Source organism: Heptranchias perlo, chromosome 2 (genome assembly GCF_035084215.1).
Source record: "Heptranchias perlo isolate sHepPer1 chromosome 2, sHepPer1.hap1, whole genome shotgun sequence".
NCBI classification, from domain to species: Eukaryota; Metazoa; Chordata; class Chondrichthyes; order Hexanchiformes; family Hexanchidae; genus Heptranchias; species Heptranchias perlo.
In genome coordinates, this window is record NC_090326.1 from 10,509,493 (window position 1) to 10,535,691 (window position 26,199).

The 26,199-nt window shown below is 47.1% G+C and overlaps 1 pseudogene; it reads left to right on the top strand.

The window, feature by feature from the left end:
* Positions 1-281: 281 nt before the first annotated feature.
* On the top strand, positions 282-13,173 carry LOC137331754 (dynein heavy chain-like; annotated as a pseudogene).
* Positions 13,174-26,199: the final 13,026 nt, after the last annotated feature.

The window sequence follows — 26,199 nt, forward strand, 5'->3', positions numbered from 1 at the left end:
CTCTGATAGGCCGACTGACATTGGACACTCAGTCTACTGAAAAGTCTGAGAGTCTCAGACTTTAGCCCAGCGTGCTTGTGTGCTAACACTTGGTGCTGTTGGGATATGTCTTCTTTAAGCCTTTTTTTCATTCTGGCCATATAGTGCAGTGGTGCAGTACAATGATGTAGTCCAGTGGTGTATCAGTGGTGCGGTACAGTGGTTTACCAGTGGTGCAGTACAGCGGTGTACCAGTGGTGCAGTACAGTGGTGTACCAGTGGTGCAGTACAGTGGTTTACCAATGGTGCAGTACAGTGGTGTACCAGTGGTGCAGTACAGTGGTTTACCAGTGGTGCAGTACAGTGGTTTACCAATGGTGCAGTACAGTGGTTTACCAATGGTGCAGTACAGTGGTGTATTAGCGGTGCGGTACAGTGGTTTACCAGTGGTGCAGTACAGTGGTTTACCAGTGGTGCTGTACAGTGGTTTACCAGTGGTGCAGTACAGTGGTGTATTAGTGGTGCGGTACAGTGGTTTACCAGTGGTGCAGTACAGTGGTGTACCAGTGGTGCAGTACAGTGGTGTACCAGTGGTGCAATACAGTGGTTTACCAATGGTGCAGTACAGTGGTGTACCAGTGGTGAAGTACAGTGGTTTACCAGTGGTGCAGTACAGTTGTTTACCAGTGGTGCAGTACAGTGGTGTATTAGTGGTGCGGTACAGTGGTTTACCAGTGGTGCGGTACAGTGGTTTACCAGTGGTGCGGTACAGTGGTTTACCAGTGGTGCGGTACAGTGGTTTACCAGTGGTGCAGTACAGTGGTGTATTAGTGGTGCGGTACAGTGGTTTACCAGTGGTGCAGTAGAGTGGATTACCAGTGGTGCAGTACAGTGGTGTATTAGTGGTGCAGTACAGTGGTTTACCAGTGGTGCAGTACAGTGGATTACCAGTGGTGCAGTACAGCGGTGTATTAGTGGTGCGGTACAGTGGTTTACCAGTGGTGCAGTACAGTGGTGTACCAGAGGTGCAGTACAGTGGTGTACCAGTGGTGCAGTACAGTGGTGTACCAGTGGTTCAGTACAGCGGTTTACCAGTGGTGTAGTACAGTGGTGTATCAGTGGTGCAGTACAGTGGTGTACCAGAGGTGCAGTACAGTGGTGTACCAGTGGTGCAGTACAGTGGTGTACCAGTGGTTCAGTACAGCGGTTTACCAGTGGTTCAGTACAGTGGTGTACCAGTGGTGCAGTACAGTGGTGTACCAGTGGTGCAGTACAGTGGTGTACCAGTGGTGCAGTACAGTGGTTTACCAGTGGTGCAGTACAGTGGTGTACCAGTGGTGCAGTACAGTGGTGCAGTACAGTGGTGTACCAGTGTGGTGCAGTACAGTGGTGGACCAGAGGTGCAGTGCAGTGGTGTACCAGTGGTGCAGTACAGTGGTGTACCAGAGGTGCAGTACAGTGGATTACCAGTGGTGCAGTACAGTGGTGTACCAGAGGTGCAGTACAGTGGTGTACCAGTGGTGCAGTACAGTGGTTAACCAGTGGTGCAGTACAGTGGTTTACCAGTGGTGCAGTACAGTGGATTACCAGTGGTGCAGTACAGTGATGTATTAGTGGTGCAGTACAGTGGTTTACCAGTGGTGCAGTACAGTGGTTTACCAGTGGTGCGGTACAGTGGTGTACCAGTGGTTCAGTACAGCGGTTTACCAGTGGTGTAGTACAGTGGTGTACCAGTGGTGCAGTACAGTGGTGTACCAGAGGTGCAGTACAGTGGTGTACCTGTGGTGCAGTACAGTGGTTTACCAGTGGTGTAGTACAGTGGTGTACCAGTGGTGCAGTACAGTGGTGTACCAGTGGTTCAGTACAGCGGTTTACCAGTGGTGCAGTACAGCGGTGTACCAGAGGTGCAGTACAGCGGTGTACCAGTGGTGCAGTACAGCGGTGTACCAGTGGTGCAGTACAGTGGTGTACCAGAGGTTCAGTACAGTGGTGCACCAGAGGTGCAGTACAGTGGTGTACCAGAGGTGCAGTACAGTGGTGTACCAGAGGTGCAGTACAGTGGTGTACCCGTGGTGCAGTACAGTGGTGTACCAGAGGTGCAGTACAGTGGATTACCAGTGGTGCAGTACAGTGGTTTACCAGTGGTGCGGTACAGTGGTTTACCAGTGGTGCGGTACAGTGGTGTACCAGTGGTGCAGTACAGTGGTGTACCAGTGGTGCAGTACAGTGGTGTACCAGAGGTGCAGTACAGTGGTGTACCAGTGGTGCAGTACAGTGGAGTACCATTGGTGCAGTACAGTGGTGTATTAGTGGTGCGTTACAGTGGTTTACCAGTGGTGCAGTACAGTGGTTTACCAGTGGTACAGTACAGTGGATTACCAGTGGTGCGGTACAGTGGTTTACCAGTGGTGCGGTACAGTGGTGTACCAGTGGTGCAGTACAGTGGTGTACCAGTGGTGCAGTACAGTGGTGCACCAGAGGTGCAGTACAGTGGTGCACCAGTGGTGCATCACAGTGGTGCACCAGTGGTGCAGTACAGTGTTGTACCAGTGGCAATGCCACAGGTAGGACACTTGCTTGCATTACCCGCATGGTTAACCCCTGATCTTAACAGGGGAGTATAGGAGAGGTGGAAAATTACACTAAGGCATTTCCTTACAAATATTTAGAGAAAATAAACAGCTAAGATACAAACAGTCACTTATTTACTTCTTAGCAGCAGGCATTGGCAGATGTAGCAAAGCAGATGTGGGCGTCGCTGGCGAGGCCGGCATTTATTGCCCATCCCTAATTGCCCTTGAGAAGGTGGTGGTGAGCCGCCTTCTTGAACCGCTGCAGTCCGTGTGGTGAAGGTTCTCCCACAGAGCTGTTAGGAAGGGAATTCCAGGATTTTGACCCAGTGACGATGAAGGAACGGCGATATATTTCCAAGTTGGGATGGCGTGTGACTTGGAGGGGAACGTGCAGGTGGTGTTGTTCCCATGTGCCTGCTGCCCTTGTCCTTCTAGGTGGTAGAGGTCGCGGGTTTGGGAGGTGCTGTCGAAGAAGCCTTGGTGAGTTGCTGCAGTGCATCCTGTGGATGGTATACACTGCAGCCACTGTGCGCCGGTGGTGAAGGGAGTGAATGTTTAGGGTGGTGGATGGGGTGCCAATCAAGCAGGCTGCTTTGTCCTGGATGGTGTCGAGCTTCTTGAGTGTTGTTGGAGCTGCACTCATGCAGGCAAGTGGAGAGTATTCCATCACACTCCTGACTTGTGCCTTGTAGATGGTGGAAAGGCTTTGGAGAGTCAGGAGGTGAGTCACTTGTCGCAGAATACCCAGCCTCTGACCTGCTCTCGTAGGCACAGTATTTATGTGGCTGGTCCAGTTAAGTTTCTGGTCAATGGTGACCCCCAGGATGTTGATGGTGGGGGATTCAGCGATGGTAATGCTGTTGAATGTCAAGGGGAGGTGGTTAGACTCTCTCTTGTTGGAGATGGTCATTGCCTGGCACTTTTCTGGCGCAAATGTTACTTGCCACTTATCAGCCCAAGCCTGGATGTTGTCCAGGTCTTGCTGCATGCGGGCTCGGACTGCTTCATTATCTGAGGGGTTGCAAATGGAACTGATCACTGTGCAATCATCAGCGAACATCCCCATTTCTGACATTATGATGGAGGGAAGGTCATTGATGAAGCAGCTGAAGATGGTTGGGCCTAGGACACTGCCCTGAGGAACTCCTGCAGCAATGTCCTGGGGCTGAAATGATGGGCCTCCAACAATCACTACCATTTTCCTTTGTGCTAGGTATGACTCCAGCCACTGGAGAGTTTTCCCCCGATTCCCATTGACTTCAATATTACTGGGGCTCCTTGGTGCCACATTCGGTCAAATGCTGCCTTGATGTCAAGGGCAGTCACTCTCACCTCACCTCTGGAACTCAGCTCTTTTATCCATGTTTGGACCAAGGCTGTAATGAGGTCTGGAGCCGAGTGGTCCTGGCGGAACCCAAACTGAGCACTTTATGAAAGAGGCAAAAAGGTTGAACGAGTCATTAATTTCAGGAGGAAAAATGCTTGGTGTGCTCTTTGGATTATGACCCAGTGGAATTACAGAATAACAGTTAAAAGCATGGGAACAGACTGAACAATGTTGCTTGAAGAGATCGTGAACATGAGCTGCATAAAAGTGAGAGAGTGTACAATGGATAGGAACAGCGGCTGAGGAGAGAGCGAAAAGGTGGTGCAAAAGGAGTGTAAATCGGGAGAGATGTACAAGGGGCGGCTGAATCGATATCGCCCGCTTTACACTATCACCCAAAGGCAAAATTATCCCCAAGAGAGTCACAGAATGGAGATTAAAGATTGGATGGTGCTGTTGCCTGGCAGGAATTACAGTAGCCGTTACAGTTCAACGTGTTTCCTGTGATATCAGCACTTTAAACCAGAACTCTAACCATATGTTGGCTCCTACATCGTGACTTTCTGTTCAGCTTGTTTTTCTCTCCTCAATTTTTGTTTTGTTACCATGCAGAATGATTTCCTTGTGCACTATGTGCGCTGAAATCGTAAACCTATTAACATTCGCGGTTTCAGGCAAGTAATAAAATCTCGGACTGCTTTTTTTACAAAGGCGCTCTTTCATTTGAATTAAAAAGAAATAGTTTGGGTGTAATAAAACGTCTTTGCATCTGATATTGGAAAATAAAACTCTTTGCACTGTTCAACTGGCCATGGGTGAAGTTTGAATCAATAGACTGTACATTCAGACAACGTAACACGGTGTGCTGGCCAATACAGTGTCATACAGGTCTCACCATGGTCTGCCCAGGTTCAGCCTGTTACAGGACAGTGTGAGAAAATGGAACATTCTAAGCATGTATTATTTTTGGCCTTGATTCAGGTGTTCTACACCACAGTGTGCAGCATTAGTGGAACTCTAGGTCAGAAACAGCACAAAAGATTAAGGCACAAAACACTTAAATAAAATGTAAAAGCAGCTGCTAGAAATAAGAATTATTTGTTTATGAAACCTATTTCAACAGATACCTCAGTTAAGCCCAGAGGTTTGTTTACCATAGATTCCTGCACGAAGGCAGCACACATAAACCACCGCAAAACAGGAAACAGTTTAGGCAGGCACCAGAATGACTGCTCCAGCACAATAGCAAAATGTACAGTGAACCATCGGCATTCTTATGCAATCAAGCCAGAATTGTGAAATTCGTTTTTAAGAATATTTTTGTTGGTGCTCTGGTGGTGCAACGTACTAGAGGCCTAACATGCCGTTCCATGGACATCCTTGGTCCAATTCCTGTTGGGTTCCCAACCTCGGTCAAAGCGGTAGCATTTTGCAGATGCCAGGTGCTTCCCCTAGTGAGGGAGGAAAAACCAGAGGAGGAATCACTCTGGACTGTTCTTGCTCTTCCCCTGGTAGACTAACTGTTACATTAGGAGTTCCATATAATCGTAAGATTCACTCAAGTCTTAATCAGTACGAAGATCAACTACGTGTAAATCTCTCTGCTGGTTGGATGTTAGAACCCGACTTTTAAAACTTAAGGCGAGGACTGCAAAATATCAGCAACTTACATTTGTGCTTTTGGATTGTTTGGAGCTCTCTACCAATTAAAACAAATAACATGATCTGGAGCCTCTGGATCTGAAATCCCGATCGGGTCCTGGACTGGTAGAACTGCCAGTCAGGGACTGGTAATTGGGGTGGAACCTGGCCTACTGGGATCATGCCGCATTTTCAGAGTTGAGATTTTCTAGTGAGGGGAGAGAATGTTCTCCTTATCACACCCCCCACCTCTCACACCATGTCAAGAAGCAGGTCCTGGGCTACCCCAAGAATTCCACAGGGTAGACCTTCAGCTGACCATAGCAGCACTCCCACCAACTGAGAGCCAGTGTGAGTCCCACTGAAGCCCCAGGAAAGGCCCCAGCACTTTTACAACCAAAGGTAATCGATCGACTGATTACCTGAACCTTAGTGGCCAAGTGCTCCCTTGAAGAGTAATTTTAAAAATTTTGTCCTCCTCAGCTTCAGCCCTTCCCAAGCCACTGCGTCACCATCAGAGCAGCACGACAATTACAAGAAACACAGAAAGTTAACAATTAGGAAATCAAATGGCATGTTGGTTTTATTGCAAGGGGGTTGGAGTACAAGAGCAAAGGAGTCTTGCTGAAATTGTACAGGGCTTTGGTGAGACCTCACCTGGAGTACTGTGTACAGTTTTGGTCTCCTTATCTAAGGAAGGATCTACTTGCCTTGGAGGCGGTGCAACGAAGGTTCACTAGATTGATTCCTGGGATGAAAGGGCTGTCCTATGAGGAGAGATTGAGTTGAATGGGCCAATACTGTCTGGAGTTTATAAGAATGAAAGGGATCTCATTGAAACATATAAGATTCAGAGGGGGCTTGACAGGGTAGATGTTGAGAGATTGTTTCCCCCTGGCTGGAGAGTCTAGAACCAGAGGGTATAGTTGCAGGATAAGGGGTCGGCCATTTAAGACTGAGCTGAGGAGGAATTTCTTCACTCAGAGTGTTGTGAATCTTTGGAATTCTCTACCCCAAGAGGGCTGTGGATGCTGAGTCATTGAGTATATTCAAGACTGAGATCGACAGATTTTTGGACTCTAGGGGAATCAAGGGATATGGGGATCAGGCGGGAAAGTGGAGTTGAGGTTGAAGATCAGCCATGATCTGATTGAATGGCGGAGCAGGCTCGAGGGGCCGTATGGCCTACTCCTGCTCCTATTTCTCATGTTCTTATGTTCTTAAGGCACCACTGTGTCGGGACGGGCCCCGCTGATGTACTCACAGGCAAGGGCTGCCTCTCCCAAACATGCAGACAACCTTGTGCCGGGGTCTGGGTCTTCCTTCATTGGCTCCACTTCCACCAGTGGGGAGGGCCCATCAGAATTTCAGCCCGTCTGGTTTCGAAGCAGTTCTAAAGTAAAGTTCCATGAATCCCAGATGCCCAGCAGTTCCTTCTCCGTGTGACTGTTCATCCTGTATGAGCCTCGATAATGTGCGCTGGCAGATTTGATAATTGCACATGTCGCAGCCAAACATCATCTAGTTCTCACCCAACATCCATAGATGCCCAATTTCCAGCAGGAGCCATTGAATGCCAATCAGGAATAGGAACCCTGCCCAATTTATTTTCCTGGTGAGACCAATTGTCACGTCCCTTGCCCACCGGTTGAGATCAGCTAACTCTGCACAGACTGGGACGTTCACGTCTTGACTCTCTCAATTCCACACGAAACAGGGCACTTACCAGTAAGTCACTGAAGCATTTTCTAAAGCAGAATGCCAAAATGAATGTATCCCACTTACTGTTTTGGGGAAATGTCACCACATGATGATGTCACATTGCAGGAAGGAAAATACTCATTCTTGGCAGCAAAGCTGTACTAGATGTTCTCATAAATATATTAAATATGGTTTGACTCCACCCACACCACTCAATTAATTAAGGTTCACAAATTCTTCAAAGCTGTATTCATGGCCTTGTGCTATTGAGCATAACAGGAGGAGGATAGCCCAGCCCAGAAATGTGTCAACAGCTTTGCACAGAAGTACAATTATTTTTTCTAAACTCAGACTACCTTCTGAATCACGGGGAGTCTGATGGGAAAAAGAACACAGATCACAGGGATCGTTTTATAATTAAAAGGCAAGGATAGTCACCCTGTGGCAATACTAATGAAAAATGGCCATTTGGCTCATCATGATCACTCCTTCAAACAAGACTGAATATAATATCCTCTGTTATGGCTAACCAAATTTTTTTAGTCTTCTGAGAGGACTTTAATAACCACAGGGAAAACTTCTAAGATGGTAGAACCCTTGAAGTTGTTACTCTGAGAACTCCAGAATCTCACTCTAATACTACAATCTACACTATTCAACCTTGAGCAGGTGCTTTCCACTGAAACATTTCCACAGTCCCAGCAGAACTGGAACTATCAAGTTCCACAGGGCAGGTAATTATCTGTATTTATAGTTTCGTTTTTAATTATAGTCCCGTTGCTATCTAGTAAGCTTCCTTTATAAAGAAGTTTTCACAACATGTTCTTTTTGATGGGATTCTATTCTGCTGCTCTGTGGGGAAAACAGTCTACTAATTTCTAGTTTGATTGACACTTGGGCCGAGAAATTTGTCTTGGCCGACAGAGTAAAACGGGCACCCGTTATACGCCCGTTGACTTCCACGGGACTGAATATCGGGCGGGCGTATAACGGGCAGCCGTTCTGATGTCGCTCGCTTGGCACTGCCGCCTGAGACCAATTTCTGCCCCCATCTTTTTTTAAATTCCTATCCTATGATCAGAGGTTAAGTAAAAAATTAAATCAGGTTACATCTTCAAATTTCCATAGGTTGCATCATTTAAAGACAGGTATCAGGATGCTCTCGATCTTTTTGTCTCCAATAAGAACACGTTCTGTTTTAGTAACTAATCTTCATAACTTTGCATTGGTCCCAGAATTATCGATGTTATCCTTCTTGAACTCAGTCCAATGCATCAATCATGCTTTGAAAGAGGAGAGCCAAAATTACAATAAAATACACAATAGTCCGAATGTGGCATTAAAAAGAATTTATACATGGTTCAAATGTACAATTAGAACATAATCAAATGCCCCAAATCTCTATCTCATTGGGGCTGCGTATCTCATGACATGCCAGGAGCACCAGGGCTGGATTGTCAGATACCAGCAGGGGGAAGGGACCAGGCATTTTTTTTTATTCGTTCATGGGATGTGGGCATCGCTGGCTAGGCCAGCATTTGTTGCCCATCCATAATTGCCCTTGAGAAGATGGTGGTGAGCTGCCTTCATGAACCGCTGCAGTCTGTGTGGTGAAGGTTCTCCCACAGTGCTGTTAGGAAGGGAGTTCCAGGATATTGACCCAGTGATGATGAAGGAACGGCGATATATTTCCAAATCGGGATGGTGTGTGACTTGGAGGGGAACGTGCAGGTGGTGTTGTTCCCATGTGCCTGCTGCCCTTGTCCTTCTAGGTGGTAGAGGTCGCGGGTTTGGGAGGTGCTGTCGAAGAAGCCTTGGTGAGTTGCTGCAGTGCATCCTGTGGATGGTATACACTGCAGCCACTGTGCGCCGGTGGTGAAGGGAGTGAATGTTTAGGGTGGTGGATGGGGTGCCAATCAAGCAGGCTGCTTTGTCCTGGATGGTGTCGAGCTTCTTGAGTGTTGTTGGAGCTGCACTTATCCAGGCAAGTGGAGAGTATTCCATCACACTCCTGACTTGTGCCTTGTAAATGGTGGAAAGGCTTTGGGGAGTCAGGAAGTGAGTCACTCGCCGCAGAATACCCAGCCTCTGACCTGCTCTTGTAGCCACAGTATTTACATGACTGGTCCAGTTAAGTTTCTGGTCAATGGTGACCTCCAGGATGTTGATGGTGGGGGATTTAGTGATGGTAATGCCGTTGAATGTCATGGGGAGGTGGTTGGATTCTCTCTTGTTGGAGATAGTCATTGCCTGGCACTGGTCTGGCACGAATGTTACTTGCCACTTATGAGCCCAAGCCTGGATATTGCCCAGGTCTTGCTGCATGCGGGCTCGGACTGCTTCATTATCTAAGGGGTTGCGAATGGAACTGAACGCTGTGCAATCATCAGCGAACATCCCCATTTCTGACCTTATGATTGAGGGAAGGTCATTGATGAAGCAGCTGAAGATGGTTGGGCCTAGGACACTGCCCTGAGGAACTCCTCCAGCAAATCCTGAGGCTGAGATGATTGGCCTCCAACAACCACTACCATCTTCCTTTGTGGTAGGTATGACTCCAGCCACTGGAGAGTTTTCCCCCTGATTCCCATTGACTCCAATTTTACTAGGGCTCCTTGGTGCCACACTCGGTCAAATGCTGCCTTGATGTCAAGGGCAGTCACTCTCACCTCACCTCTGGAATTCAGCTCTTTTGTCCATGTTTGGACCAAGGCTGTAATGAGGTCTGGAGCTGAGTGGTCCTGGCGGAACCCAAACTGAGCATCGTTGAGCAGGTTATTGGTGAGTAAGTGCCGCTTGATAGCACTGTCGACGACACCTTCCATCACTTTGCTAATGATTGAGAGTGGACTGATGGGACGGTAATTGGTCGGATTGGATTTGTCTTGCTTTTTGTGGACATGACATACCTGGGCAATTTTCCACATTGTCAGGTAGATGACAGTGTTGTAGCTGTACTGGAACAGCTTGGCTAGAGGCGCAGCTAGTTCTGGAGCACAAGTCTTCAGCACTACAGCCAGGATGTTGTCGGGGCCCATAGTCTTTGCTGTATCCAGTGCACTCAGCCGTTTCTTGATATCACGTGGAGAGAATCGAATTGGCTGAAGACTGGCTTCCGTGATGGTGGGGATATTGGGAGGAGCAGAGATGGATCATCCACTCGGCACTTCTGGCTGAAGATGGTTGCAAACGCTTCAGCCTTGTCTTTTGCACTCACGTGCTGGACTCCGCCATCATTGAGGATGGGGATGTTTACAGAGCCTCTTCCTCCCGTTACTTGTTCAATTGTCCACCACCATTCACAACTGGATATGGCAGGACTGCAGAGCTTTGATCTGATCCGTTGGTTGTGGAATCGCTTAGCTCTGTCTATAACATGTTGCTTCCGCTGTTTAGCATGCATGCAGTCATGAGTTGTAGCTTCACCAGGTTGGCACCTCATTTTTAGGTACGCCTGGTGCTGCTCCTGGCATGCTATTCTACACTCCTCATTGAACCAGGGTTGATCCCCTGGCTTGTTGGTAATGGTAGAGTGAGGAATATGCCGGGCCATGAGGTTACAGATTGTGCTGGAATACAATTCTGCTGCTGCTGATGGCCCACAGCGCCTCATGGATGCCCAGTTTTGAGCTGCTAGATCTGTTCTGAATCTATCCCATTTAGCACGGTGTTCGTGCCACACAACACATTGGATGGTGTCCTCAGTGCGAAGACGGGACTTCGTCTCCTTGTGGACTGTGCGGTGATCACTCCTACCAATACTGCCATGGACAGATGCATCTGCGACAGGTAGATTGGTGAGGACGAGGTCAAGTAAATTTTTCCCTCGTGTTGGTTCGCTCACCACCTGCCGCAGGCCCAGTCTGGCAGCTATATCCTTCAGGACTCAGACAGCTCGGTCAGTAGTGGTGCTACCGAGCCACTCTTGGTGATGGACATTGAAGTCCCCCACCCAGAGTACATTCTGTGCCCTTGCTACCCTCAGTGCTTCCTCCAAGCGGTGTTCAACATGGAGGAGGACTGATTCATCAGCTGAGGGAGGACGGTAGGTGGTAATCAGCAGGAGGTTTCCTTGCCCATGTTTGACCTGATGCCATGAGATTTCATGGGGTCTGGAGTCAATGTTGAGGACTCCCAGGGCCACTCCCTCCTGACTGTATATCACTGTACCGCCACCTCTGGTGGGTCTGTCCTGCCGGTGGGACAGGACATACCCAGGGATGGTAATGGAAGAGTCTGGGACGTTGGCTGAAAGGTATGATTCTGTGAGTATGGCTATGTCAGGCTGTTGCTTGACTAGTCTGTGGGACAGCTCTCCCAATTTTGGTACAAGTCCCCAGATGTTAGTAAGGAGGACCTTGCAGGGTCGACTGGGCTTGGTGTTTTGCCGTTGTCGTGTCCGGTGCCTAGTGGTCCGATGCCGGGTGGTCCGTCCGGTTTTATTCTTATTATGACTTTTTTTAGTGAGATTTTACAACTGAGTGGCTTGCTCGGCCATTTCAGAGGGCAATTAAGAATCAACCACATTGCTGTGGGTCTGGAGTCACATATAGGCCAGACCGGGTAAGGGCGGCAGGTTTCCTTCCCTGAAGGGCATTAGTGAACCAGATGGGTTTTTACAACAATCCGGTCGTTTCATGGCCATCATTACTGATACTAGTATTTTAATTCCAGATTTTATTTAATTAATTGAATTTAAATTCCCCAGCTACCGTGGTGGGATTTAAACTACATGACTCCAGATTATTGGTCCAGGCCTCTGAATTACTAGTCCAGTAACATAACCACTATGCTACTGTACCCTAGATTGCATGAAGCAAGGGGCGGAGGAGGCATTGGTGTAAAGGGGCCGGGGGCTGGCACAGGGAAGGAACTTAACCTGTGTGGCACTGCCCAGAGAGAGACTGCGCACTGGATGCTGCAGTATGGCAATGAATGGTCAGAATGGCACAACTGAAACAGTAGTCGTACGGAAAAATTAAAGGAAATCCCTAAAAGACAACTTAATTGCATAATGGACACTCATTTAGTGTCAGGGAGGATGGGTTGCTGCATGTCGCTAAACTTGCAACATCTGTGTGCAGGACAAGATGGCACATAACTGAAGAGCACAGAGCTACACTTGAATGGGTCTCAGCAACTTCAAGCTCTCGAGAGCGTTTGTGGAGAGACACGCTGCACATCGTTGGGCACAATACTGAGGGAGAAGGGGAGAATGAAGCTGAGGCCTCCCCCAACGGCAGGCTAGTATCAAACTATCCTTGCCATGTCTTGTCCCCCTTACTCATTGACTGACACACAAGGATACACTCAGCCACAGATTGCAGCGCACACACTGCATATCGCAATGCAAGCAACATCGGAAGGTGCCTCTTGGGAGCACCACTTTGACATATGTTTCTCTTGTCTTTGTAGGCTGGGCGGACAGAATGCCAGCACAGCCAGGTGTCCACAAGCAAGCCCGCATTTCACAGGAACCTGCATCATTCTCACCATCTTTTGGAAAGGACCAGCACAGTCTCAGACGATGTAGACAGTGAGGTCGTGGAAGTTGCATCAAATGGCGGTGTCCGATGGAGTCTGGTGCCCCAAGGACCAGCACTGTTTCATCTTCAGCTGCAGAGCCTGGGGATTTCTGAACTCACAGAGCCTGCTTATAAAAGAAGATCTCTGCCTCAATGGGATCATCTGCAGGAGCCGCTTGAAATACGCTGCAAGGCCTGGCTAGGAGTTTGGAAGAATCCACTAGCTTCATTTGTGCAGTTATGGATGAACGGCTGTCTGCACATCAGTTTACTATGGAGCGCATTACCTAACAGGTCACGAGCCCCGGTGGAGAGCCCCTCATGGATTCTCAGATTGCTGTTGTATGCGCCTTGGACTCCAATCTGTAAGGGGCCTTTCCTGTCCGACTTCAACCTACTGAGGGAATTGGGATTGTCAGAACTTTGAGGCAGGGATTCACAGACTGCATTGTCAGCCAGAGATCTGCTGCTTTGTAAGTCAGTGGATATGCTAAGGGGGTGCTCTGTAGTAGTAGCATGGCAGGAGTTGGCACGGTTGACACTGTTGTCTCTCAGGGCAATGCCATATCCGGCCCATCCAGCAGTGCAAGTGACAGTTAGTATGCCAGAAAATAGCTGGCCCCAGCCAGCTACTGTAATAGTGTCAGAATTAGTTCCACTCCATCTCAAGAACCAGCATGAGAAAGTAAGGACTTCCTAATTCCCAACTGCTTCCCACTGGAATCCTGCAGCCAGCCAGCACAGTGACTCTTCCCATATGGGAATCACTTGTAAGAAGTCACAGGTTAGGGCTTAGATTACACACACAACACACCAGCACTAAGGCAAAGCACCATGGTAAAACTCACTGATGTCACTTGCACGTAGCACTAAGTATGGCAACTAATTGGTCATACTCTGTTTTGAATTTTATCCCGAGCTTGTTTTTTATTGTGTAGAATAAGGTAGCAACATAGCTGTAAGGTACTTCCTCATCTGCCCAGATATCTGAAGAACTGCTTTGAGATCACAGTGGTATGCTGAACAATGATCCTGGTAGTTGCATGGGCCTCATCGTAGGTATGCTCTGCCTCTGCTCATAGCTGTCATTAACCTGAACTGAAGAGGGCAGCCTCGCTCTCCGAGGAGACAACCTTCCAGTTTCCTTTCACCTTCAAATAACCTCGACACAGATGAGTGTCACAAAATGAAAGTTTCTGATTCCCAACAAGTGAGAAGCAGCCATTGGCCGGCATCATACTGAGTCGGTGGTCACTTGCCAGCTGTACATTGATGGAGTACAACACCTTTCTGTTCATGTAGACTATTGCATTGTGTCTCGGGGCTCAGATAGACACATGGGCACCATCAGTCACTCCCTATATTTTCAGAATGACAGCGGTCTGGTACAATTGGACAGCCCTGACGTGTTGCTGTTACTGTTCTGTAGGAGAGGAGATGTCGGTCTTGCTGAATAAAGCATCGGTCATCTGTTTGAAGCATCAATTGGCATCAAATTGGCTGACATTGCTGACATTCCCTGCGTTAGCCTCGAAGGAGGCAGAGCATAAAAATTGAGAGTTTTGGTAACCCTGACAGCCACCGGCAGTGCTGATGTACAAGGTTTTCTGCAAGTCTTCTTGACCTATATGGCACAATCATGTAACTGGTGACCCGGAGCCTCCACAGACAGTGCTCTTCAGTTATTACCCTGTAGCTGTGCCTGAGCTTGTAGACGCGATAGGTTGCAAAGTGGCGGGTGCAGAGAGTACATCCCTGCTGCCATCTGACGGGCCTGGCAACCTTTCTCTGCTCTGCTTATTTTCCTCCAACAAATCAAGTGAAAGGAGGGCACTGAAAGCAATCCCCATAGCTATGGACTCTCTGATTGCACAAACTGATTGAAATTGTTGCAGCTTCCTTCTGATTCCCAACAAGTGAGAACCTGCCCGAACTCTATTGCCTGTGTCATGTGAGGGAGATTAATGTATTGCAGACAATCGATGAAGATACCAATCTTGTGGATTCTCCCCTGAACAAGCAATAATTCCTGAATTAGAAGAAAGACAGCAACACCCAAAAGTCCCACAGTAAACTCGACGGCAGATGATTAGTGGGCGGGAATCACAAAAACTCATGGACCCTTAAAATTGTTGCCCTGTATCGATCAATTGCTGCCTCTGTAATGCTTTATGCTGACAGAATTTTCCAGGCTCATGTGAAAAAAGGGAAACAGAGAGTGGGTCACAGTTGGCGGACATGTAGAGGCTAAACGGTTCCGTGCAGGGAACAAGAGGGAAGACCACTCCAGAACTGCTTTCATACACATCTAGCAACTCGTTATAGAGTGGCATTGGCAGGGTGCTGAGAACTGGCCACTTGCACATCCTTTCAGCTTGGGAATGAGGTGTCGCCCTGAAAAGCGAACTTAAATGCAACCTTAGTATTTCATTCTTTCTGGATTAAGACATAGTACCACTCCCAACACAATCCAATAACCTCAATCACATCAGTGTATTGCTCAGCGAAGAGTCAGCCAAGTTTTAAAACGTAGCTGGAAGGTGCCAGTTTAAACCTGTACAGTTGCAAAGTAACATGGGCCGAGAATTTAGAGCAGCGCCAGGAACCGCCATGAAATGAGAGTCGCAATTGGACGGCACGCCAGGAGGCATCAGGCCTGAGGCTCGCTGAAAACAGGGCCTCAGGCCTCATCTCCATAGGACCAGTGGGCTGCAGAGGTCAATCGGCCATCCCAGCGCAGCTCTACAAGAGGACTCTGCAAACCGGGCCTTAGTCTAATGTCTTATCCAAAAAATGGCACCTCCAGCAATGCAGTGTCAGCCTAGATTATGTGCCCAAGTCATGGAGTGGGTCTTCAATTCACAACCTTCTCACTCAACAGGCAAGAGTCCCACCAACTAAGCCCAAATTACATTTTCTGACATGTTGCTTATAGCATGATTTAGCACAGTAGTTGCAAACTAGGAACATAGGAACATGAGTAGGCCATTCAGCCCCTCGTGCCTGCTCCACCATTTGATAAGATCATGGCTGATCTGTGATCTAACTCCATATACCTGCCTTTGGCCCATATCCCTTAATACCTTTGGTTGCCAAAAAGCTATCTATCTCACATTTAAATTTAGCAATTGAGCTAGTATCAATTGCCGTTTGCGGAAGAGAGTTCCAAACTTCTACCACCCTTTGTGTGTAGAAATGTTTTCTAATCTCACTCCTGAAAGGTCTGGCTCTGATTTTTAGACTGTGCCCCCTACTCCTAGAATCCCCAACCAGCGGAAATAGTTTCTCTCTATCCACCCTATCTGTTCCCCTTAATATCTTATAAACTTCGATCAGATCACCCCTTAACCTTCGAAACTCCAGAGAATACAACCCCAATTTGTGTAATCTCTCCTTGTAACTTAACCCTTGAAGTCCGGATATCATTCTAGTAAACCTACGCTGCACTCCCTCCAAGGCCAATATGTCCTTCCGAAGGTGCGGTGCCCAGAACTGCTTACAGTACTCCATGTGCAGTCTAACCAGGGTTTTGTATAGCTGCAGCATAACTTCTGCCCCCTTGTACTCTAGTCCTCTAGATATAAAGGCCAGCATTCCATTAGCCTTATGGATTATTTTCTGCACCTGTTCATGACACTTCAATGATCTATGTACCTGAAGCCCTAAGTCCTTTTGGACATCCACTGTTTTTAACTTTTTACCATTTAGAAAATACCCTGTTCTATCCTTTTTTGATCCAAAGTGGATGACTTCACATTTGTCTACACTGAATTCCATTTACCACAGTTTTGGCCATTCACCTAATCTATCAATATCCCTTTGTAATTTTATGTTTTCATCTCCACTGCTTACAATGCCACCAATCTTTGTGTCATCGGCAAACTTAGATATGAGACTTTCTATGCCTTCATCTAAGTCGTTAATAAATATTGTGAATAATTGAGGCCCCAAGACAGATCCCTGCGGGACTCCACTAGTCACATCCTGCCAATATGAGCACCTACCCATTATCCCTACTCTCTGTCGCCTTTCACTCAGCCAACTTCCTAACCAAGTCCGTACTTTTCCCTCGATTCCATGGGCTTCTATCTTAGCTAACAGTCTCTTATGTGGGACTTTATCAAATGCCTTCTGGATCTCCATATAAATAACATCCATTGATATTCCCCTGTCCACTACTTTAGTCACCTCTTCAAAAAATTCAATCAGGTTTGTCAGGCATGACCTACCTTTCACAAATCCATGTTGGCTCTCCCTGATTAACTGAAAATTCTCGAGGTGTTCAGTCATCCTATCCTTAATTATAGACTCCAGCATTTTCCCCACAATGGATGTTAGGCTAACTGGCGTATAATTCCCTGGTTTCCCTCTCTCTCCTTTCTTAAAAAGCGGAGTGATATGTGCAATTTTCCAATCTAGAGGGACAGTTCCTGAATCTAGAGAACTTTGAAAGATTATAGTTAGGACATCTGCAATGTGCTCACCGACTTCCTTTAAAACCCTGGGATGGAAACCATCTGGTCCTGGGGATTTGTCACTCTTTAGTGCTATTATTTTCTTCATTACTGTTGCTTTACTTATTTTAATTTTATTGAGTCCCTGTCCCCGATTCAATATTAGTTTTCTTGGGATTTCCGGCATGCTATCCTCTTTTTCTACTGTAAATACTGACGCAAAGTAATTATTCAACATGTCCACCATTTCCCCATTGTCAATGACAATATCCCCACTTTCAGTTTTTAAGGGGCCAACACTGCTCCTGACCACCCTCTTTTTTCTTATATAACTATAAAAGTTCTTCGTATTGGTTTTGATTTCCCTTGCAAGTTTTTTTCATTTTCCCTATCTCTCCTGTAGACCTTATAACCTGGTATATTTAGTTCCCAATCCTGACCATCCTGCAGCCATGTCTCAGTAATAGCTATCATGTCATACCCTCCAATTTGAATTTGAACCTGTAGTTCATTTAAATATTCCTTATACTCTGTGTATTTGTATATAGAACTCTTAGTTGGGCCACACATCCTAGCCTGACCTTCAGCTTTGGTGCTGGGTTAATCGCTTTACGCCTTCTAGTTTTCACTTTATCTGTAGTGCCTAAAGTACACTTTCTGCTGCTCTACGCTTTTCCCTTTCACTTGTTCTTGAACAACTGTTTGTACTATTTGTATTGTAAATTTCCCCTGGGTCTTCCCCTCTCTTGCTGCTCTCAACTTTACTCCCTTCTGACTCCCTGCTCAGGTTCCCATCCCCCTGCCACTCTAGTTTAAACCTTCCCCAGCAGCACTAGCAAACGCCCCCGCGAGGACATTGGTCCCGGTCCCGGTCCTGCTCGGGTGTAACCCGTCCCGCTTGTACAGGTCCCACCTTCCCCAAAACCGGTCCCAATGTCCCAGGAATCTAAATCCTTCTCTCCTACACCATGCCTGCAGCCATGCATTCATCCGGTCTATTCTCCTGTTCCTATACTCACTTGCACGTGGCACTGGTAGTAATCCTGAGATCACTACCTTTGAGGTCCTGCTTTTTAATTTGTCTCCTAACTCCTTCAATTCACTATTTATTATTTCTACCATTCAAAGAGCTAGGCAAGCTTAATAACTACTGTAAAAAACATATGTTGTTATACTGCTGCTATTCACTTGTTCTTTTATTAATAAATTTGTTTGCCAGTTAACGCTTAATTAGAAGTCTGGTGTAGTGTTATCCTGCTGCCTTACAAAGACAGAGAAGATCACAAGGGACCACAGGGTAGCTCAAATAAACTGAAGAGGGTTCTCTGTTTATTTCCTGGGCGCTTTGAATTTACATCGATATCTGGGCAAGTAAAAACACTCTCTCTGGATGGGAAGGAGCTCCAGCTAAGGTGCAGGGGTAGTCTGAAGTACAGAAGTCAAAAATCAAAAAAAAAAATGTAACAATGCCCTTTTATAACAATTCCACAGGACTAAAGAAAGCATCAAGTGCTGGGAATTTCCTCAGGGCTTCTCCCTCTCCGCCGCCGTAACTTTGGCAGAGGTTCGGCAGAAACCTCGTTTGGGCGCATAAACAGAGTCTTCACCAAACCTCCGCCATAGTTATGGCAGCAGAGTGCAAGAAACCCTGAGGAAATTACTGGGCGGCCAAGGTCTTTGAGACTCTGGATTTCAAAGGCGAAATATGTCGTCCATGTGTCTTTTCTTGAAATGTTATATTTATGCACTATATTTATTTTTTAAGGCATGTGAGAACACAGATGCAGGTTAAATGCCATTTCTCAAGACTCCTGTTAATCATACTATTTATGTACAGATTGTTCGGGAATTTGAAGTTCAATTAAAATGAAAGTTTCTTGAACATTCCGGCCATAAATCATCAAACGCAATGGTCAACCATTACATTATTGGTTTACAATAGGACTGTTGTAATATCACTTCAGATAATGTTACCTGAGCGAATTGGTTCATAGCAGCAGGCTTCATTAAACGAACACAAATTTGGGCTCGATTTTCCCGGGAAATTGCGGGTGCGTTGGAGGCGGGGGACCTGCAAAAATCGGGGACATCCTGTTCGGGTTTGGAGCCCGACTCCAACCCGCCAACGTCCAAATTCCCCACGGACACATGGCGTCCTGAATCCGGAAGTCCTGCTGGCAATTAAAGCCGACAGGATGATAGTTAAAGAACCAAATACACCTCATTGAGGAACCAACTTGCTTTAATGGCGAGCTGCAAGAAGTGCAGTCAGAACCAGGAAGTGTCAGGTAGGCTAGTAAATTCTTTATAAAATCAGTTAGAGAAAGCGAAATAAAGAGAGGGTGTGATTAAAAGACAGGGGCAAAAGGGACAGAAAGAATAAGCAAAAAAATAACAATTTTTAATTTTAAAAATATCCCCAACAGCAATTAAAATCAGAAGTAACGAGTCTTCACATTTTTAAAAGTTAATTTTCAGTGCCAGGGAGGTTGTTTGGCAGTCATTAATACTTACCACACCGTTAAAAGTTAGTTTAGACCAGTGTACCTTTTTTTAATGGAGAGATTAGTTTGTTTCCAGCTGGGCAGTGCAGCAAGCTCACACTGGTCCATTCATTCAGCTGGCAAGATCGCTTAAATGCGAAGCTTTCAAACGAGGAGGCCCAATGGTAGAGCAATTTCCGGATTTCCACCTTTGTCTGTGGCATGTGTGCTCTCCAGAACTTGCTCTTCCATTTGCCCTGAAATAACGGAGAGCCCTGTTAGCACCGCCGTTATTTCACGAGCCATTTCCAGACCCACGTTTTCCCGTTTGCCCTTTTCAACCTCTTGTGGTGTCCCTCCTCCTTCACCTCAATTTCTCATTAAACATAAATCACAGTTAGCCAATTCTGTCGCAGTACACCCGCTATCTGGGTGCTTTGTTGTGTGAATGGTGGAGCTGCTACACTTCCTGCGCTCTAGCGCCAGCCTCTCCTGCTCTGCTGCACGAGAGGATGTCCAGTAATGCCCACTGGGTTCATCCCCCGCACTAGAGAAAAGGGTAAATCTGGGAGTTCAATATGTGCTTTACTTTGTCATGCCCTCTTCCCTTCCATTTAATTCTGCACGAGTTTCTCATTCTCATCTCATTCAATTTTAACAAAGTCTTAACAGCAATAAACAGGTTTTTTTTTCCTCTTTTCTCTCCAATTGCTACTCCCACGTTAGGATGAGAAGATTACTAATACTCACTTATCACATTGGACCAGTCTACTTAAGCATGTCTACTTTTGGTAAAAATCAAGGCACTGAGAAAAATAGGTTAGCAGATGAATATAAACATGTTTTGAACATTGTGAAGTGTTTGGTGTGATTTTTATCAACCTAAGAGGCAGTCTTTGTTGCTTCTACATTGTATGAACACATCTCAGTTTGAATTATGGATCTGGTTGGGTGTCAAAAGCTAATTTATTGTTGTAACAATAAATCTGCCAACAGTAAATTAATCCACCTAATTACATATCGGCAGAATTGAGACAATTTGGTCAGATTAATGACCTGGGAAGGAGCTGTTTGACCCATCAAGCTGTGAACCTCATCGAGTTAATGGACGTGAGGACCGATTTTTCTCTCCTGTCGTTGTCCGGGAACAATTAGCACGGAGCACACCGGGAGCGTGCTCTGCCAAGGTCAGGAGCGAAGCATCTGAACTTGCTCTTGCGCCTAATTCAAATAAAGGAGGCACCGGGTGGATGGACTTGGGGTGCACTTTTCTCCACTGCCATGAACAGAAGAGGAAGTCTCTGTGTGTGCTTTCTGGGCTTTAATGGCACCGGCAATGTTAAAGCTCCATGGAAGAAGACAAAAGGACTTTATTTGGAGTTAATTGGACAGGATTATTACCTGGATTTTTTATCTGGATGCCATCTGATGGAGAATGATAAGTTTTTTAAATTAATGTACATGTGCCAGAAACTGTACCTCTGACAGGACCTCTGACATTAACTTCGGACTCTCTCTTATTGTCTCCTCTCTGTTCTCCATTTATTACCAGGACAGATCTATCCTAATCTTGCTATGTAAACACGCCTATGTAATTTGAGTTTCCCTGTGTCCATTTGCTTACACATTTTGGCCTGTGCTCAGGACCCGAGCCCATCACTTCTATTTTGCTTTTTTTTCTTTTCTCTTTACCCCTCCTAGGCCCCGCTCTCCTGTCGTCATTCCTCTTTTCATTTCTCCCCTCTCGGATACTCTACCTCCCCAAATCCCTACCCCCAATCTTTCAGCACTCCTCGACCTTCCTACTCTCCTGCCGCCGTCTCAGGCTTGACTCCCTCTTAGATAAGCCTGCAGCTTCCCTTTGTGCCTCTCTTGGCATCCTCCGAAGGGCCCATCGAGGCACTCGTCACTGCCTCCTTATGATCAGCAACCCCAACTGCCCCATCGTACTCTCTCACCGACTTGCCCGCCCAGCGCGCCCGATGGGGGCTAATCTTGCCAATGTCCTTCCCGTTCCACTCACCCCCCCTCAGCGATGACCCTGTGGACTATCACCGCCCCTCTCCACATCTCCCTCCAGAATGTCCGTTCACTTGTGAACAAGACTCTTCCCATCCATGAGCTTATTGTGGATGATTGCATCGACAACATGACCTTGACAGAAACTTGGTTTACAGGTGATGACACCTTCCCCCTTAATGAAGCCTCCCCACTGGCTATATCTTCCACCACTTGCCCCGCCCAGACCACCGTGGTGGTGGTGTGACCCTTATCACCAAATCACACCTTGGTCTGTCCCCCTACTCCTCTGGCATCTTCTCCTCTTTTGAGCATCTCACCCTGTTCCACCCCTCTCACCTCTCCTTTAAAATTCTCAATCCCTACCCCCCACCCAAGTACCACGTCCAGTTTCTCACCGAGATATCTTCACTGCTTTCCTCCCCTCAGCCTCTGCACCGAGCAACTTCTCATCCTTGGTGACTTCAACCTCCATCTCAACACATCATGCTCTCTCTCCTTTGAGTTTACTGCCCTCCTGTCCTCCCTTAACCTCTCCTACCATTTAAACTCTCCTACCCATATTCGCAGCCATTCCCTCAACCTTGCTATCTCACGTGGCCTCTACTCCCGTTGTTTCAATCACGGAAAAGGCCATCCCTCATCACTTCCTTGTATCCCTCTCCACCCACATCCCTCTTCCCCTTTCCCCCTTCCAATTTCACTTCTGCGTCCACCCCTGGAAGAAACTTTCCCCCAAGTCACTTACAAATTCCCAACTGTCTAGCCTTTGGCCCTCCATTCACCACCACATTTGTGTAGCTACCGATTTGCTCAATCACATTCTCACCTCCACCTTTGATGCCCTTGTCCCCATTAAAACCATCACTCTCTCTCACCCTGGTCGTTCCCCCAGTGCGGCCCTCATCTCCATTCCCTTAAGTCCAAGTGATGCAGGCTTGAACGTTTATGGTGGACAGCTGGTTTAGCCATTCATCACCAGATCTGGCTGAACCACATAAAGCACAATCAGGTCCTGCTCTTCTCTGCCAAAACTGCTCACTATTCCAGGATCATCCTGGAATGCAAAGATAACCCCCGGTTTCTCTTCTCCACTATAAACCGTCTTCTTAAACCCCTCTCCCCTGCCCCCTCCACCCTTACCTCCAACAAGTGCGAGGAATTCATGGACTTCTTTGTCACTAGGACTGAGACCTTCCGTTCAGCTGCCTCTGCCGCTTCCCTTCCTTTCCCTAGCCCACTGAGCCAAAATTCCCCTAAGATTCCCCTCTGCCCTTTCTCTAGTTTCTCTCCTATCTCCCCTCATGCCCTCTCCAACCTCATCTTATCCATGAGATCAACTTCCTGCCCCTTCAACCCTATTCCCACCAAACTGCTGACCACCCCACTTCCCTTCCTGGCCCCCATGTCAGCTGATATTATTAACGGTCCCCTCTCCTCAGGTACTGTCCCCATCCCCTTCAAATCTGCTGTCATCTCTCCCGTCCTCAAAAACCCACCTTTGGCCCCTCTGTCCTTAACTAAACTATTGCCCCATCTCCAAAAATATGCAGGGCTATTAGAAAAGTGTGGGGGAACAAGACTAACTAGATTGCTCTTACAAAGAGCCAGCTTGGGCTCGATGGGCTGAATGGCCTCCTTTTGTACTGTAACCATTCTATGATTCTACAATTCTATGATTCTAACCTCCCTTTCCTCTCCAAAGTCCTTGAACATGTTGTTGCCCCCAAATCCGTGGCCACCTTTCCCACAACTCCATGTTTGGACCTGTCCGATCAGGTTTCCGCCCCTGTCTCAGTACTGAAACAGCCCTTATCACAGTCACAAATGACATCCTATGTGACTGTGACCATGGTAAACTATCCCTCCTCACCCTTCTCGACCTGTCTGCAGCCTCCGTTGTCCGGCGGGGTGGCACTGCCCTCGCCTGGTTCCAATCTTATCTATCCAATCATAGCCAAAGAATCTCCAGCAATGTCTTCTCTTCCCGCTCCCACACCATTACCTCTGGAGTCCCCCAAGGATCTATCCTTGACCCCCTCCTATTTCTCATCTACGTGCTGCCCCTCAACATCACAAAGCATGTCAGGTTCTACATGTACGCTGATAACACCCAGCTCTACCTCACCATCACCTCCCTTGACCCCTCCACTGCCTCTGATTTGTCACACTGTTTGTCCAACATCCAGTATTGGATGAGCAGAAATTTCCTCCAATTAAATACTGGGAAGACCAACACCAAAAAATAATCAAAAAGTCTAATGGAATGTTAGCCTTTATATCTAGAGGGCTAGAAATATAAAGGGGAGGAAGCTTTGCTACAGCTATAAAAAACCCTGGTCAGCCCACATCTGGAGTATTGTGTACAGTTCTGGACACCACACCTTAGAAAGGATATATTGGCCTTGGAAGGAATGCAGCGCAGATTCACCAGAATGTTACCAGGGCTCCGGGGGTTAAATTATGAGGAGAGATTATATAAACTAGGCTTGTATTCCCTGGAGTATAGACGGTTAAAGGGTGACTTAATTGAGGTTTTTAAGATTTTGAAAGGAATTGATAGGGTAGATGGAGAGAAACTTTTTCCGCTGGTGGGAGAGTCTAGTTCAAGGGGACATAACCTTAAAATTCAGAGCCAGGCCATTCAGGAAAGAAGTTAAGAAACATTTCTTTACCTAAAGAGTGGTAGAAGTGTGGAAATCTCTCCCACAAGAATCAGTAGATGCTGGCTCAATTAATCATTTTAAACCTGAGATCGATAGATTTTTGCTAGTCAAGGGATATGGAGCCAAGGTGGGTAAATGGGGTCAGGATACAGATCAGCCATGATCTCATTGAATGGCGGAACAGGCTCGAGGGGCTGAATGGCCTACTCCTGTTCCTATGTTCATTGTCTTTGGCCCCTGCCACAAACTCCATCCCCCTCCCTGGCCATTGTCTGAGTCCAGGTTTGACTGCAAGATCTCGATGCCGTGCATGAAGACAGCACACAAGTTGGAGCTGGACTCCTCCATACTCTTCGACATTGCGCATAACCTCACTGGCAGGTGGCCAGTCCGTCTCGACTTCCATCAGTCGTCTTATGTATGGCGGGCCCTCGATGTCTCCTTCAGCACCCCTGTGCAGCAGGGCTAGGGTGTGAGCTCTCCCTCCGGTGAACTGCTTCCTGGGCTACCCTATCCCCATGTCCTTGCTCCTCCATCCTCGTGCTGGGTGAATCTCCATGTGCAGACCCATCCAGCCTACCCTCTGAATCACCCGCAGTGCCAGTCTCTGAGTTAGCGTCTGCAAGTGTAAGATCGAATGATGCTTCCTGTTCAGCAGTGCTGCCCTTTTCTCCCTCTTCTCCCTGGGGGCTATGTGCTTCTTCTGGACCTGAAATGGAAGAAAGGGAGAAGAGTTAGCATTTATTGGCATGGGTAAGCAGAGGCAGACGAGTGGCTTCTGAAAGCAGCTGTAATCTGTCCGGCATCATGTGTAAAGGTGAGATTTAAGTGAGAAAAAGGTTGAGTGACGTCTTCTGTCGTGATTGCAGGAGCGTAGTGGTAACCGAGGGAGGGCAGGGTGAGTGAGTGAATGCTGGGGCAACAGGCAGTAGAAGGTTATTCAAGAGAAATGCTTTTTGTGGTATATGTCAATGATTTAGACTTAAATGTAGGGGGCATGATTAAGAAGTTTGCAGATGATACAAAAATTGGCCATGCGGTTGATAGTGAGGAGGAAAGCTGTAGACTGCAGGAAGATATCGATGGTCAGGTGGGCAGAAAAGTGGCAAATGGAATTCAATCCAGAGAAGTGTGAGGTAATGCATTTGGGGAGGGCAAACAAGGCAAGGGAATACACAATAAATGGGAGGATACTGAGAGGTGTAGAGGAAGTGAGGGACCTTGGAGTGCATGTCCACAGATCCCTGAAGGTAGCAGGACAGGTAGATAAGGTGGTTAAGAAGGCATACGGGATATTTTCCTTTATTAGCTGAGGCATAGAATATAAGAGCAGGGAGGTTATGCTCGAACTGTATAAAACACTGGTTAGGCTACAGCTTGAGTACTGTGTACAGTTCTGGTTATCACATTACAGGAAAGATGTGATTGTAGAGAGGGTACAGAGGAGATTTACAAGGATGTTGCCAGGACTGAAGAATTTTAGCTATCAGGAAAGATTGGATAGGCTGGAGTTGTTTTCTTTGGAACAGACGAGGCTGAGGGGAGATTTAATTGAGGTGTATAAAATTATGAGGGCCCTAGATAGAGTGGATAGGAAGGACATATTTCCTCAGCAGAGAGGTCAATAACCAGGGAGCACAGATTTAAAGTAATTGATAGAAGGATTAGAGGGGAGCTGAGGAGAAATGTTTTCACCCAGAGGGTGGTGGGGGTCTGGAACTCACTGCTTGAAAGGATGGTAGAGGCAAAAACCCTCAACTCATTTAAAAAGTACTTGGATGTGCACCTGAAGTGCCGTAACCTACAAGGCTGCGGACCAAGAGCTGGAAAG